Below are 14,443 nucleotides of genomic sequence, written 5' to 3'. Positions count from 1 at the left end.
CTGTATGCATTTTCCTGTATAAGTTTATTTTTATGTATTATAATTCCTTTTGTAAGGCACCAGAGTTTGATACATCCGTAATTCTGCATAACTAGAGTTGCATCAAAAAATCATTTATGTCCTTTTTTTACGACAGCCACACTTTATCTTTGTATATCATGGCTACTTCCTTAACAAAAACACTTAAAAAAAAGAATTTAACAAAAAAAAAGTTTTTCTCGACTTGGATACGAACTCGAGACCTCTCACTCACGAGGCGAGCGCGTTACCCTTGTACCACGGAAAAGTTATACACAGGGTGTCTGAATAATATCAAATCATTCTAAATTTGGAACTTCCATTGCAGTTCGGGTTTGTAATCCTTATTAATTTCGAGGTATTTTGTTTAGGCTAAACCTGTTGTTTATAATTGAAGTAGATATTTTAGCAAAAATCCTCTCGCCCAAACGGTCCGGCATGTAGAATCTATATATTCCACTACTCGGTTTGTGTAGTATTCGGTAATCAACATGGCTAAAAATAGTATTTTCATTGATAAAATCATATTCATCCGCGTAATTTGTGATTGTGCATTTATTGACAATTCTATAAGCCAACGCTATTGTTTAACTTTAAATGCGTTGTAATTTGTTGGATACTTGTAACAAAATAAAATATTTCTTTCTTTTAAATCGCTAGTTTTTAGCTGTTTTGAGAACTACTTGTTGTTAGGTTTGTAGTAAACTTCTGTGTCAGAGATTGAATGTCCGCTTTGTATTTAGTTATTTTCGATCAGAAAATACAATAAAACAATATTAGAAATCTTTGACCATTCGGGAATTACTTTGCTTGAAAATTGATGCGCCTGTCTTTGACCATCTTTACACAGTGATCTCCCCTGAATTTTTCGGCTTTAGTGTACATACAAAAGGGAAGTAACCGCTCCAAAAAATTGGACTACTTTCGGCATTTGCAATTAGCAACATTAGACTCTGAAATTTCGCTACCATTATTTGTTTGGTCTGACGACCCAAACAAATAAAAAAACCAACAATATTAATTATATTGTTTTTTTCAAGAGTGAGATGAGAAGAGTAATAAATTAGCATTCATGTTTTACCAAATAAGTGATATTACGATACAAATGGGTCAACCATGACAAATGTTAACACCTGTCATAAATGAAAGTAGACTCTTGCTGTAAAGTAATTGTCATCTATTACACAATCTTTACAAGTAAAATCTTTTTAAAACATCTTTTTCCTAACAAGGACAGCTAACAAACAAGGACATAGAGCAAACTCATATGTTTAACAATTTGAAAATACATAATCTTTTGTGAAGTCCTGCAGTTCAAGGGTTACCAAAATAACCATGTCAACAAGTTTCTTTTAGACTTACATAATAGATGTGATTTTTCTCTATTTGTTTGGCTCAAACAATTAACGAACACCTGACCACTTATCTTAAAATAACAAAAAATGTTTTCAATAATTATTACACAGAAAATTCACATGACTGTCTATCCCTTACATTGTCACTTCATTTGCCTTGATTTATATAATGAAATATCGAATGAAAATCTAGCAAAATAAAACAGTAATAGCATTGTGTTAAAGGCAGAATAAAACTAGGGACTCGCAGGAGCATCAACTTAACCCTCTGAATATTAGAGGAAAAAACTTGCTGGTCTATGTCACTAATGAAATGCCACTTATACAGCCTTACCAGCTTGTGAAGCCATGCAGTCATTATTTTGCTTATCAATATTGAAATCTCTGTGTCAATTATCAATGGAAATTATTATTAAATAAACAATTATAAATTCCAAGTCCATAAGACAAACAAAGCAAGGAAAAGGTTAATGTATCATATAGTAGATTCAAGTGGCAAAGTATTCATATACAACAGCATTTGGTGGCTTCAAGCTGTTTACGAAGCAACTGTTGCAGCTCAAACCTATGACCTGCAGGCCTTTCCAGTTCCTACTGCAAATGTTTAGACATAAAAACCTGGTATTATCAGTGCAAACAAAATAACATCAAAGAGAAGTGAGTTGTTTATCTGATAATTTATATCATATTTCACATAACAATGAATGAATTACAACCAGACTACTGAACAATCTATGTATCATGAACAACTTAATGCATAAGCTATCTGCTAACAACGTCTGCTTAATGCGTCTGCTGTAAAACTCTCAGTGATATTAATTACTTGTTAGCAATTTTAATTAATTTCAGATTTCAACCACTGAATATGTAAATGTGGTATAAATGAATAGCTTTCATCGCTGTATAATGTATGTCCAAGCATATCATTGTTTGGGAGATGTATGTAATGTACAGGAAGGCAGCAATTATTAAACAACTTAGCCACAATGAATATGCTGTAAAAGTTTGACAGGTTGCTTGAAATATTAAACATCTAATTATTTCCTGATCGTTTAATTGTCTATGTACACATGTAGTTATTTCTATGTGATGGACATGATGGTATCAACACAATGTTTTACAGGTTTACAGACAATCAAACCTCCATGTGCCAGCTACATTATGAAAGGCTGCAGTCAGTCAGCACACACAATTTGACCATACTGTTTGACTGCATATTATAAGCAAGACTTGAGAGTCTGGTCACATTGCAGGGAGGTGTATAGTCAGGCCTTGGTCTTCATTTGTCACATGATTGAAATATTATTATTTATATTGTACAGTTCAGTTAGATGTTGACTTCACAGTCTGGTCAAAACACATGAAAGATTTTAGACAGGCCTAAATTGCTCTTATAATTACAATAAAGTACTGTTACAATGAAACATAGCATACAGTGCTGCACCTAGGTAAAACTTTACTTACTGTAAAAATTCTTCATGAAATTGATGCCTACAAAAAGTTCTTGCATATCAAATGGACTCAAATTAGCTTCAATATTTTTAAACAATAATTAAGAAACTGTATAAAGTGCTGGTGTAAGAAATTCAAAATTGAGATGTACATACCTACTTACACATTAATTTAAAATAAAATAGAATACCAAAAATATTCATCTTGCTTCAAGATGTAGAATTGACTGGTTTTCATACATTTCTTACATACAGACGTGAGCTTTTAGCACCACTCTAAAACCAGTCTTAATGTATCATCAATGTTCCCCAAATGCTTTTCCGATAAGCTCTAAACTCAGGGTTCCCCAATGTTTTACTCATAATTACTTTATAAAAGAAAACAGATAAAGTTTCGTCTGTGTAAAATGAGAAATCATTTACTACTAATTTGTTGCATGTGTTTATATTTGTTGAGAATTCACGGAAAAATGAGGTTATAGTAGAGAGAGGGAGGACGGCAGATTTATGACCCTTTATTATAACAGAGACAATATCAAATTTATCTTATTTCTGTGCATTCCATTGCATTATGGGTAGTAAATATTTGAGAAAAAAGCAAGTTTCCTATAACATAGAGCATGTCACAGGAAATAAGATAATCACTCATATTGACAGCAAGCAATGTTAAAACAACAGATTTGTATTAACAGGATTTTATTATAGTTAACATACAAAGTGTCTGTTGTGAATCAGCTTATCCTAAAAAGGGGGAGGGGGGGGTGGAGTTCACTTAAGATTTACAAACAAAGAATTTTTTGTTTGCTTGTTTAATTTTTCGGTTAAACCAACACATTAATTAAAAGGTCATATGATGACTTTCTGACTTTTCCGGTGAAGGAAGACCTCAGGTGCACTTTTGTGCATTATTTCAGACACAACCTAGCACCAGTAACATATGTTGATAAATTTTTCTTTAACAAATTTGCACAAAATAAGAAAAACATTACATGAAATCTCTACCTGTTAATCCAAGTCCATGATGTGTAAATTGTGAAAATTAACATCATTATTAAAATCAAACACATACATTTATCATCACAAGTAGGAATAATTTGATAATACTAATTACCTGTTTTTTGTTTATAAAAGTTTAATCAAAGTTATCACTGTTTAGATTCATTAAACGGTTTTAAATTTCTATCCTTAAAGTTGATAGTAAGGGTCACAGGTTAAATTTGTGGCATGATAGGAAAGTGAAAGATAAATGTATCTCTCACTGAAGTGTGATATCATCACTGATTGTAATGATAGAGATATCAGTTGGTAACATACAACATTTCCCACTACCAAGTAAAATTGAGCATAAACTCAAAAGTTTTTAAAACAGATTTTCGCTTATCTCCGTCACTAGATAGTTACAATAAGCATCTTTGATTTTAATCAGATATCATTCAATACTAACCATTACCATGCTACCATTTTTGTGAAATGGCTTTTTCATAATTTGAATGTAGACCAGTCCATTATAAATTTGAGGGATTTTGATATTAAAATTCTAAATTTAAACCTTTTTTTTTAATGGACTTGTCTAGCTTCAAATTTTGGAACTGTCCATTATACTATTAGGTAGTCAGGCAACTTTATAAAACTAGGTCATGTACTTCTTGGATGTACAGGCTGACCTGGCAAAACTTATCACTTTTAGTTTCAATAGTTTCAGGGTTTAACACAACAAAAATTACACAATTATACAGAAAAAAAACAATAAAATATTCTTAATTAAGAACATCACTATATTCATATAATGACAAAAAAAAAGCTGCTTTTAATTTTTTAAAAATACAAATTCATACATATATAAAGCAAATAACAAGAGTTAACCGGTTCAAGGAATATTTTATATATAATTATAAATTATAATTATTATTATTACAAGCATGCAACAAAAATATAATCATGAAACCATGTCAAAATTACAAATAATATACTTTTTTTAGTAACATGATCATAAAGAGCTCAAAATTCTGCAAAACATAGCTGTATAAATTTTAACAATCTATTTATATTTTTTTTTCAATTCTATTAAATTTTATAATCTACATATTCATAATACATTCATGAAAAAAAAAAATTTGACTACTTTTTCAAAGAAAAATCTTTAATACCAATAGAAAATCTGTCTTATTAACCATGAAAAGTATTCATTTATTTAATAAATTAGGCGATATTATACTAGTGTAAATATCTTTAAAACCTTTTAAAGAAATAAAATCAGTTGCAATTTATCAAAAATCAAACAAAAATTCTAAATCATTATTAATGATAATGATTAAAAATTAATTATCCATGTGAAATTACATAATTCTTCTTGAAATCGGTAAACTTTCAATTAAATTCCACGCAAAATTGTGTTGGCGTACTTTAGAATTTGTAAATCAGCAATGACTGCATTGAGGTATAAGAAGTTGGAGTTGACTTTGAACATGCAAAAGAACTTGCAAAAGATATACTATAGATCAAATTAATAATGAACAAGTAATAAAATTCCCTCTCATCAATATCATGAATATACAATGTAAGGTTATTCCCTTTCCTCATAAAAGCCAGGTTATTTTACTGTGATAAACTTGTGATATACTCACCAATTACCAGTGATTTTTTCAAGAAAACTGCCATAAATTTCACATTAATGTCAATTTATGCCACAAAAAGTGTCACTGTATGATATAAGTGTAGAGGTAGCTGACAAATTTTACATGTTGGGCTGTCAGTTATTATCATTCCCTGCACGAGTATTGATGGTTCCACACTTACTGAATATTTACCAATTTATAAATCCTTAACCCTGCTTAATTTCCTAAATGGACTTGCCCATCCCTCCATCTTTGGAACTGTCCATTATCAATTTAAATCTTAAAGTTGATCTACAAACAGAATATCATTTTTGCAGATAAAAAACTTTAAGGACATGAATGGTGACATGCCCCAAGGTCCATACTCTCAGTGCCCAAAAGGGATGGACAATTATTACGCCCAGAATATACACACACGCACAATAGTATATCGCAGTTGTGCAGGCTGGCCTGGCTGTATACTGATGTCAAAGATTTAACCACTTTCAGTTCAAGCAGGTTAAAGTTCAATCTTACCCATATACCTGAACTTATTCGTTTAACCAGGACCCACAATGCTTTGAATAAAGGACAACAAATTTGAGAACGTCAGGGACTTCTGAGTGCTAAAAAAATGTTAAGTCAAGTGAAGTCAAATGATTGGCATACTGTGAGCAGCATTTAATGTTACTGTTAATATTATGAACAACGAAGCCTTAAAAAAACAAAATCATTATCCATCTGTTTTCCAGTCATTTTCTTAAAATAAAACAGTTGTTTTTTCAATATCTTAGAAGACTATGTATTGTTGGGTGTGACATTTTTCTTGCTATGAATAGAGCATCTGCTAAATGCCCTCAAATATAACACCATTAAGTACTGGAAACAACCTAGGTGAGCAAAAAATTAAATTTCATTTGAATGATTTCTTAGTTTTTAGTTGTGTAAAATTATTGATAACATCTGCTGAAAAAGTTTTATGGAGTAAATTGAGATTTTTATTAATTTTTCCAGGATAATTTATATCAAAGACATGAATGACACAAACTCAGGAGAAAAATAACGTCATGGTTAATTTACATTCAACTGAAAATTATAGAATGACCTTTTTCAAGTCGCTGAAACCCAACAAAAAAAAATATATAAATTTTTTATAAAATTGAAAGTAAATAAATTCTGGATATTTATGTAAGTGTTAATGTCACAGAAATACTACCAAGGTCAAACCATGACCTTTTAGAGGTTAGTGACCTTTAGCTTTGACGATTATCGGACAAGTAAGAAGAAATTATTAATAATATGAATTAAAGTTATAAATAAGCATCCAAATATTTAATAGTCAAAAAAATGAAATAAAATATTCTTCTTTTAACACTTATAAAAAGAAATTTTTAAAAAGATCTTTAGAAGATCTAAACGAAATAATAGGAGAAAGAAGACACTTATTTTTTTTTCTTTTCTTCCTTTTTTTAATATTATTAGAAATTAAAATTAGCTTATTCACCCTGAACCTTTTTTTATTCTATTATAAAATGAACATTTAGTTGTCACAGGATCAAGGGTAGACAGAGGCAATTTTAAAATGATTTACTGAACTTCATTTAACATGGAGACCTAAACTTCAATCTTGAAAAGTCCTTTTCAAAAGAAATTAGCACAATTCTCCCATTAGGCCAGGAAAAGAATTTATAATGGGCTAAAGCATGGAGCTATAAGCTATTAGCTGTATCTTGCCCTTAACTAATGTTTTCCTATCATATTTAATGGGTTATTTTGTAAGAAAACACTCCTCTGTGTTAAAGTTTACTGCAAAACGGAACTATATACAATTTGTTTATATACCCCGAGATCTCAATATTGCGTTAGATTTTAATTTCCTCTAATGTTCTTTTTTGCGAGACTCTGATTATTTATTCTCAACAAGCAATGGCAACATTAGAATCAGTTTTTTAAAGTGTTCTTTTTTTTGCGCATTTTTTTTTTCCGCACAGAATTTTTCTATAAAGAAAATCTTGTACCATTACTGTTATATTAAAATCTCCTATGAATTGTAATTAGCTTGCACAGTTTACATTAATCTTGAAAATTATTTATGTAATGCAATAGTTTCGCATTATCATTAAGTTTATTTATGAAATGTTAATTTCTGATGATTAGCAGCTAAGAGATTTACGGCTTTTGTAAATATTATTTATGAATCGCTCAAAATTAACATCAGAAAATAACTTGAATTATTTACGAGAATCCTTAAGTCTATGTTTAGAAATGACTTTTAAGATAATAATACTGTGTAGAAATACATTATAACTGCATTTTTAATTATGTACTACTTTAACCAGTAACATTATATCTGCGATATTAGAACAAACTTTTCAGAATAAATGTCACCATAATAAAGCCAGGCGTTCATCACCATAATAAAGATAGTACATCCATGTTGTCCGACTATACTGAGGTATGTACTGAAAACTGCTCAATCTTAGAACTTTAACATTGTAATCCTGAACTTTTACCACGGTCAGTTCCTTAACCAAAGCAAGTCAAAACCATTACACAGATTAAGGGGGGTGCCGATTTTAATCAAATATTACTTAACTTAAAAATATCATTTTTATCAATATAGGGTTACATGACAAAAATAAATTAGAGCCCAGCTTTCTATCTATTTTCTGTTGTATAATGAGATACAAGCTTCGGGCTTTGCTGCCCCTGATAAAACACCAACAGATAGGATTAACATACAGCTATTGAAATGTTGAAATAAAGTTATTAAAACGGAAAATAGATCTAACACGACTCAACAGATCTCTATACTGATTTTCACAGTATTTTCACACTGAAATATGATACAAAAGTCTTCCCTCACATTTCTCACCGAAGCATGACATCAAATATCGTAGCTTGTACCACAAACCTTGGACAGCGACAATCGCACCAAAAATATCCCATGTCATAATTAAAATAAAATCTAATCTTCATCCCTTACATATCAGGTTATTTCATTACATTGTGTACGGGCAAACAAATTATTTATACATAAATTCAACAGCCTGTTCGAAATTCAAATAAATTCTTCAATAATTATTTTGATCAAGGGATCATAAAATTTATAATAATCTATAATAATTTAATATGATAATATAAATCCATCATCTATCAATCCATCACTTGTTAAACATTTTGTGACTTACACTAAAATTTTTAGAATCTTAAAATATTTTTCAACTCAATTGCCATTGCTTTGATATGAAAACAGTAATATAATAATACAAACAAAAAAAACAACAAAAAATTCAATAATCTTTTTCTTATGCTTTTGATGTTCGCTTAATTTTTGTAGCCATTGAATTTAATGATTACCTATATAAATACTTTTAACAAAATTGGACTTAATTTTAATATATTACTTTCAAAATGTACTACAAACTGTTAATAAATAAATACATTACTATGATAAATTATGAAAAAAAATTATAAAACAAAAAACAAACCTGTACTATCATTATATCTACCGGTAGATATCTATTTTATCATGTCTTATCCAAAATATAAATCCAGATTTCAATAATATGAAAGAATATACAGTTCAAACACATTAAATTTTACATCAGGGATATGGTTACATACTATGCGAAATATAAAATAAAATTCAAATAACATTTTCACATTAAAGTCTTCAGCTGTGCATGTCATAAAAATGTGATATATTTAGTCTGTAAATCAACTTTAACAAGTGATATAATTTATACTGCATGAAATAACTTTACTTCCATTATTGATACAACTGCATTGTAGCAAGTATAATTTTCAGTATGTAGAGTTTGGTATGATAGAATTGCATCAAATTAATGACTTCTTTTCATATGACTAACCAGTACCAGTTATTTCAAAGAAGCACACATCTGAGAGTGGTTTAATTAAAGCTTAAAGTTTTCATAATAAATGTTTAAACTAAACATGGGTCTAGTAAAAAAAAAATTGTAATGATTATGAAATAATGTTTTGTTATTTACATTAATCATTTTAAAGTCTGTTACTAAGCAGTAATCTGCAGTTCTACTGTCATATAAGGAAACAACTGAACTGACCTAAATTGGGCACTAAAATTTAGATATAAAATATATATATATAAACTATTTTTTGTTTATCAAAAAAACAATAGGTAGCAGTTCTCTATTTCATGTTTCATAACATTTTTGATGTCTATTAATCTAAATTAATTTGTAATTACTTCAAATAGTTCAACAAAAGCTTCTGCATTATATTAGAAATGTTTCATTCTTATATGTTAACCTTGCCATAAATAAAGCAGAGATTTGCATTAGATTAGCCATCTAACACTTATTATATCTTCAGTACTGTTACAAATTTATTAATTCTACTTTAATATTTGATCTTTTAACAAACTCATTGTCTTGAAATTTGTCCACAAAAACTTCAGGAAGACAATATTCAAAGATGAACAACCCCCCTTTAACCCTTAACCTCAGCTATGCTGGATGCTACACAATCTTCACAATGTAACAAGTGCAGACTAATATCAGCTGGCACATCTACGTCATGTGATCATGGTTTGTATTGCTGGCTATATACTAAGAAATTTTCCCTTTAAATTATAAATGGTCTGGTCTATATTGAAAGATGGGCAAGTCCACTTTAAGAGATTTAGTGTGGTAAGGATAATTTCAAGAAGAAACATGTAGATTTTACAGTTATGGAATTTGATCCAACAAAACCTGATTCTGAACACTTATCATTTCAGATTAGGATAATCCAATATATACTTGTATATAAAGTGTTTTTAAAATTCAAAGAAATACAATCTGCTTGTGAAAGATACAAGAGTAAGCTTTGAGGTGTAGCCATGAACTTAGAAACAGTGTCGTGCATTAGTATGTAAACTAAGGGAAAAAGTAAGAGCACTGTTGCAATGAACCAATTATCAGGTTACAAAGTTGAAACTTTATACCACTCTTTATATCTAAATTAAATTAATTACAGCACACACCCATTGTTTCTTATTTCAATATGGCAGTATAGCCAATACTCTAGTTTCAAACTAGAAAATCTGAATGAAATCAGAGGATTTTAAAAAAACAACAAAAAAACTTTTCTGCAAATCAGTATATATTTAAGTAATAAAGAAATCACTTAAGGCACGAAAAATTTAAGGTAAATCTCATTGTAAAAAAAAATATACTTAGAAAATGGAGATATGTTATAATAACATCTTCTTTAATATTTTGAACATTTTGTTTGCAGTTTTATTAGCGCCATGTTTTTCTATAAAGCAGATTTCATATGCTTATTGTTGCCAACCAGACTCCTAAACCTGAATTCCTCACAATATATAATGCACTCCATAGAACTATTGTTTACTTCTTAATTTACAGTGTGTATGGGCTGATACAAGACTTAACAATTAGTGGTTTCTGACCCATTATTTCAGGAGTAATTATTCTAATATCTCCTTTGTCTATTTTAGGCCTCATTTCTTTTTCAAATCATTACACTTGCATCAATGACATTCAGATATTTAAAGATTTTTCATCCGAGCTTGTTTTTTTGTTTATTTGTTATAATTAAATACAATCGATACTTAACAGATATGACAAAGTTTTAAAGTATCTCTGGGATTTCGAGGTGATTGCCTTTCTTTAATAAAAAAAAAATCACCTCATGCACGGATTTCAGAATCTAAATCTGAAAATAAACAACACACTTTGAATACAGTTTATTCACTGAATTGTTTAATAAACAAACATTTCAAATTATTGAGCTTTTTTTTGTATTTTCTTATATATTTTTTACACAAGGCTATTGCTAACTTTAAGCTAGTTGATTAATGATGTATTTCTCAGGTCCCTTCTTGTCATTAAACAGTTAAAGATACATTATGCTCAATTTTGATATTTTAAAAAAAACTGATAATTTTTTTACTATACAGTCTCTTTTGAAATGTAAAATAAACATTTCTTTTTTTATAAATACACACAAAGAAATGTAAGGCTGTTTTATAACATCACATGCTAACTTTAGATACAATAATGCAAAACTTAAAAACAAATCAGATTAATCAAAATGACTTGATCTTCTTGTATCCGGAAATACTGCAGTGTTCTTATAAAATACAACAAAACAACATACAAAATCAGTAAGAAAAAGAAAATGCCATTCAAACTTATTTAAAGAAAATAACTTAAGTACAGAATGAACAATTTGTAGTTCATCTTAATTGTGCCTGACATGAAACATCATTAGGGAATAATTTATAAACTAATTAACAGTGTAAATAAACATGTGTCAAGTGACATAATGCTGAATACTGCTTATTGACATGTTTTAAAAAAAGCCTCGTCAATGAATGAACTCAAATGACATGTCATTGATGAACAAATTCCAAAGCAATACAAATAGCTTATGTCATCACAAATATATTAACTTTAAAATTTTAACATTTTTCCCATTACAAAAATTAAAAAACATTATATGCTAATCTTTATATATATTTATGTGAGATTTTTGCAAAATATAATTATGTATAATTATTATAATATTAATAATGTAAAAATTCTAGAAAAGCAAAAATGATATATGTATTTCTCATGATCAAAGAGGGATTCTTCACCATTATTTACCCAATCAAAAGACGGACAGCAAAAACAATTCCTAGTTTATATAAAATTTATTATATTGGTACTTTGTGATGTTCCAGTCATAAAGTAACTGATTTTTTCCCGTCTTGCAGTGGATTAAAGAAAGTTGGATATCTAAAACAGACTGTAAAATACTTAAAAAAGAGTTAAATTCTCAAACTTTTTACCATCTTTATATGCATACAAATGATTTAAAGAATTCAAATATTTCATTTATACAAATTCTTTCTTTTAAGATATCAAACTGTCAGAAAATGTTTCTTCCATTTTGCTCTAAAAAAAGTAAATTTTAAACTGAAAATGTAATGTTTTTAGATGCAGGTATTAAAATTTAGAAATCAAACATAAAAATATTTTGATAAAAATTGCAAAAAAAATTGTATTTTATCTTTCAGACTCTATGACCAGAAATTTTCATATAGATAAAACAATTTTACAATATTCTAAGTACAAATTATATCATCAAAATACACAAAGATGCGAATGGTTGAAATGTTATAATATATTTTGTTGATAAATTCATCAAGAAAATAGAATTTTTACAAAAATATTGAAGATAAGCACTGCCTAGGACAATCAGAAGTTTAGGGAAACGTGATAAGAAGGGAAATTTTATTTATATAAATATATACAAAAATTATTTTGATAAACATTTGTATGTATTGAATCACAGGCCAGCTGAAGATTTCATTAAAACGGATTTATTTTTGTAAAAATAACTGACACAGACTTTCAATAAGCATGCCAATAATTTGAAATTGTGAATTTTCCGGTCAGCGACTATGGAAATCCGATACCAATATACCAGATTCAAAAGGTACAGTCAGGCACTTGAAATTATCTCGGCAAAATGTTTTTATAAAAAGGGGTCGTTTAAAGGGGCAGAAAATGAATAAATGAGAATAAAGGAATGGAGATTTAAGTTTAAGCCATTTATATAAGCCGTTAACGCTTCATAAAGCAATGCACCGTTTCCAAAGATTGAAATATGTAAAGCCAACAATATCTCTTACACAAACCATACAATGATATCACAAAAATAAATCAAAAATTGTCTGTTTTGAGAAAAAAAAAATTATACAATAGTCATCCCAAAAATCAAAATTACATATTCAAATATCTACAACTTCTGTTGATAATGAAATCTGAATACTTGAATTATAAAAAAGGTCTTCATGGTCATATTTTAAACTTATTTATTATATAATATCAATTCTTAATTTCTTTAAATATTATGGCTGAATTTATTGGGACTTTATCTATTTTTTTAACTTGAAGAAACATTATTGTTCAATCAAGTATTAGACTGAATCTCCTGTAACCAAGATATGACAATTTGCACCGATCTTTTTATGTCCGTTGTTTGTTTTTCAATGACAGGAAACATATCACATTTATAGCAGATAATTGTAATGTAATAGAACATAATTATATGAAATAGTTACAGAATTTTCCTGTCAAGAAAATTAATTAGAATTTTCAATGTTTAAAAACCTCAAAATAAAACTGATAATTTGGACAGTAAATGACACCTTTCACCATGTTTACTAGAATAAAAATTTAGATTTTTGTTTCAAAATCTTATTTATAAAAACAACAAATAGAAATAAATCACATCTTTGCGGTTCAAAATACGGTAAAGCAAAACTTACCAAAACAAGTATATATAAAATCCAGCAGAAGCTTTAATTCCCTCTGTCCCTAATAGATATCCACAGTAAATTTTAATTTTTCTTCAAAAAGGGTCATAAACAATAGTAAACGCACATAAAACTTGGTATGAGAGGCAATAAATAATGTTAGGATGCAGTTTGTGAACAGCAAGTAACAAACAGTCACAAAATCATAACTTTCCAACACTTTACATTGTATACATCAGGTTCAGATTGTAGAGTTCAGGGGGCGGAGTTTGCCTCTCTATGGTTCGGTTAACTTTCATGCGGGTGAATTCCAGCACAGTGTTTGAAGTTTTCAAAAGTTTTACTCTCAAAATTCAAAAAAGAATTCCCAAATTTAAACCAACATGGACTGTATATATAAAATGATGGATAAAATCTTAAACCTAGCGAATAAATACGAGAATTTACCACCATAAGCAAGCTTCATGAACTCTACTTCACGTTTAATGACAGTCTACATTACCTTTACCTGTAATGGTTTAGCCCATGCCAAAACATAAATAATGGGAAACTAGAGAAAACAGATTAATCATGGCCTCAGAGGCCATGGGGGAAGTACTATAGACTTCATGCGCTTCGCTTAAGGCCTCAACAGACGGTAGTAATTAGAAAACAATTCATAACCGTGACATAATACTTTTGGAAATAATAATGTGGGATTCGAACACAACACAACTTGGTCTCCTAAAT

At 29.0% G+C, this 14,443-nt stretch overlaps 1 protein-coding gene across 2 annotated transcripts in view; it reads right to left on the bottom strand.

Annotated features, from left to right (window-relative positions):
- The window catches only part of LOC132741581 (brother of CDO-like), a 108,348-nt gene extending 94,391 nt beyond the window's left edge, over positions 1-13,957 (bottom strand). Inside the window, exon 1 of one of the 2 annotated variants that reach the window (XM_060729819.1) lies at positions 13,727-13,957. The gene's annotated coding sequence lies outside the window, so the exon portion shown is untranslated. Of the gene's footprint in view, positions 1-8,909; positions 8,931-13,726 lie in introns of those variants that run through there. The other variant, XM_060729970.1, reaches the window with a different exon arrangement.
- Between the last annotated feature and the right edge of the window lie 486 nt (positions 13,958-14,443).

This window comes from Ruditapes philippinarum, unplaced genomic scaffold, assembly GCF_026571515.1.
Source record: "Ruditapes philippinarum isolate M1 unplaced genomic scaffold, ASM2657151v2 ctg442_1_1_1_1, whole genome shotgun sequence".
Classification (NCBI taxonomy): Eukaryota; Metazoa; Mollusca; class Bivalvia; order Venerida; family Veneridae; genus Ruditapes; species Ruditapes philippinarum.
The sequence above is the reverse complement of the archived record's forward strand: the minus strand, read 5'-3'. Positions and strand labels throughout refer to the sequence as shown.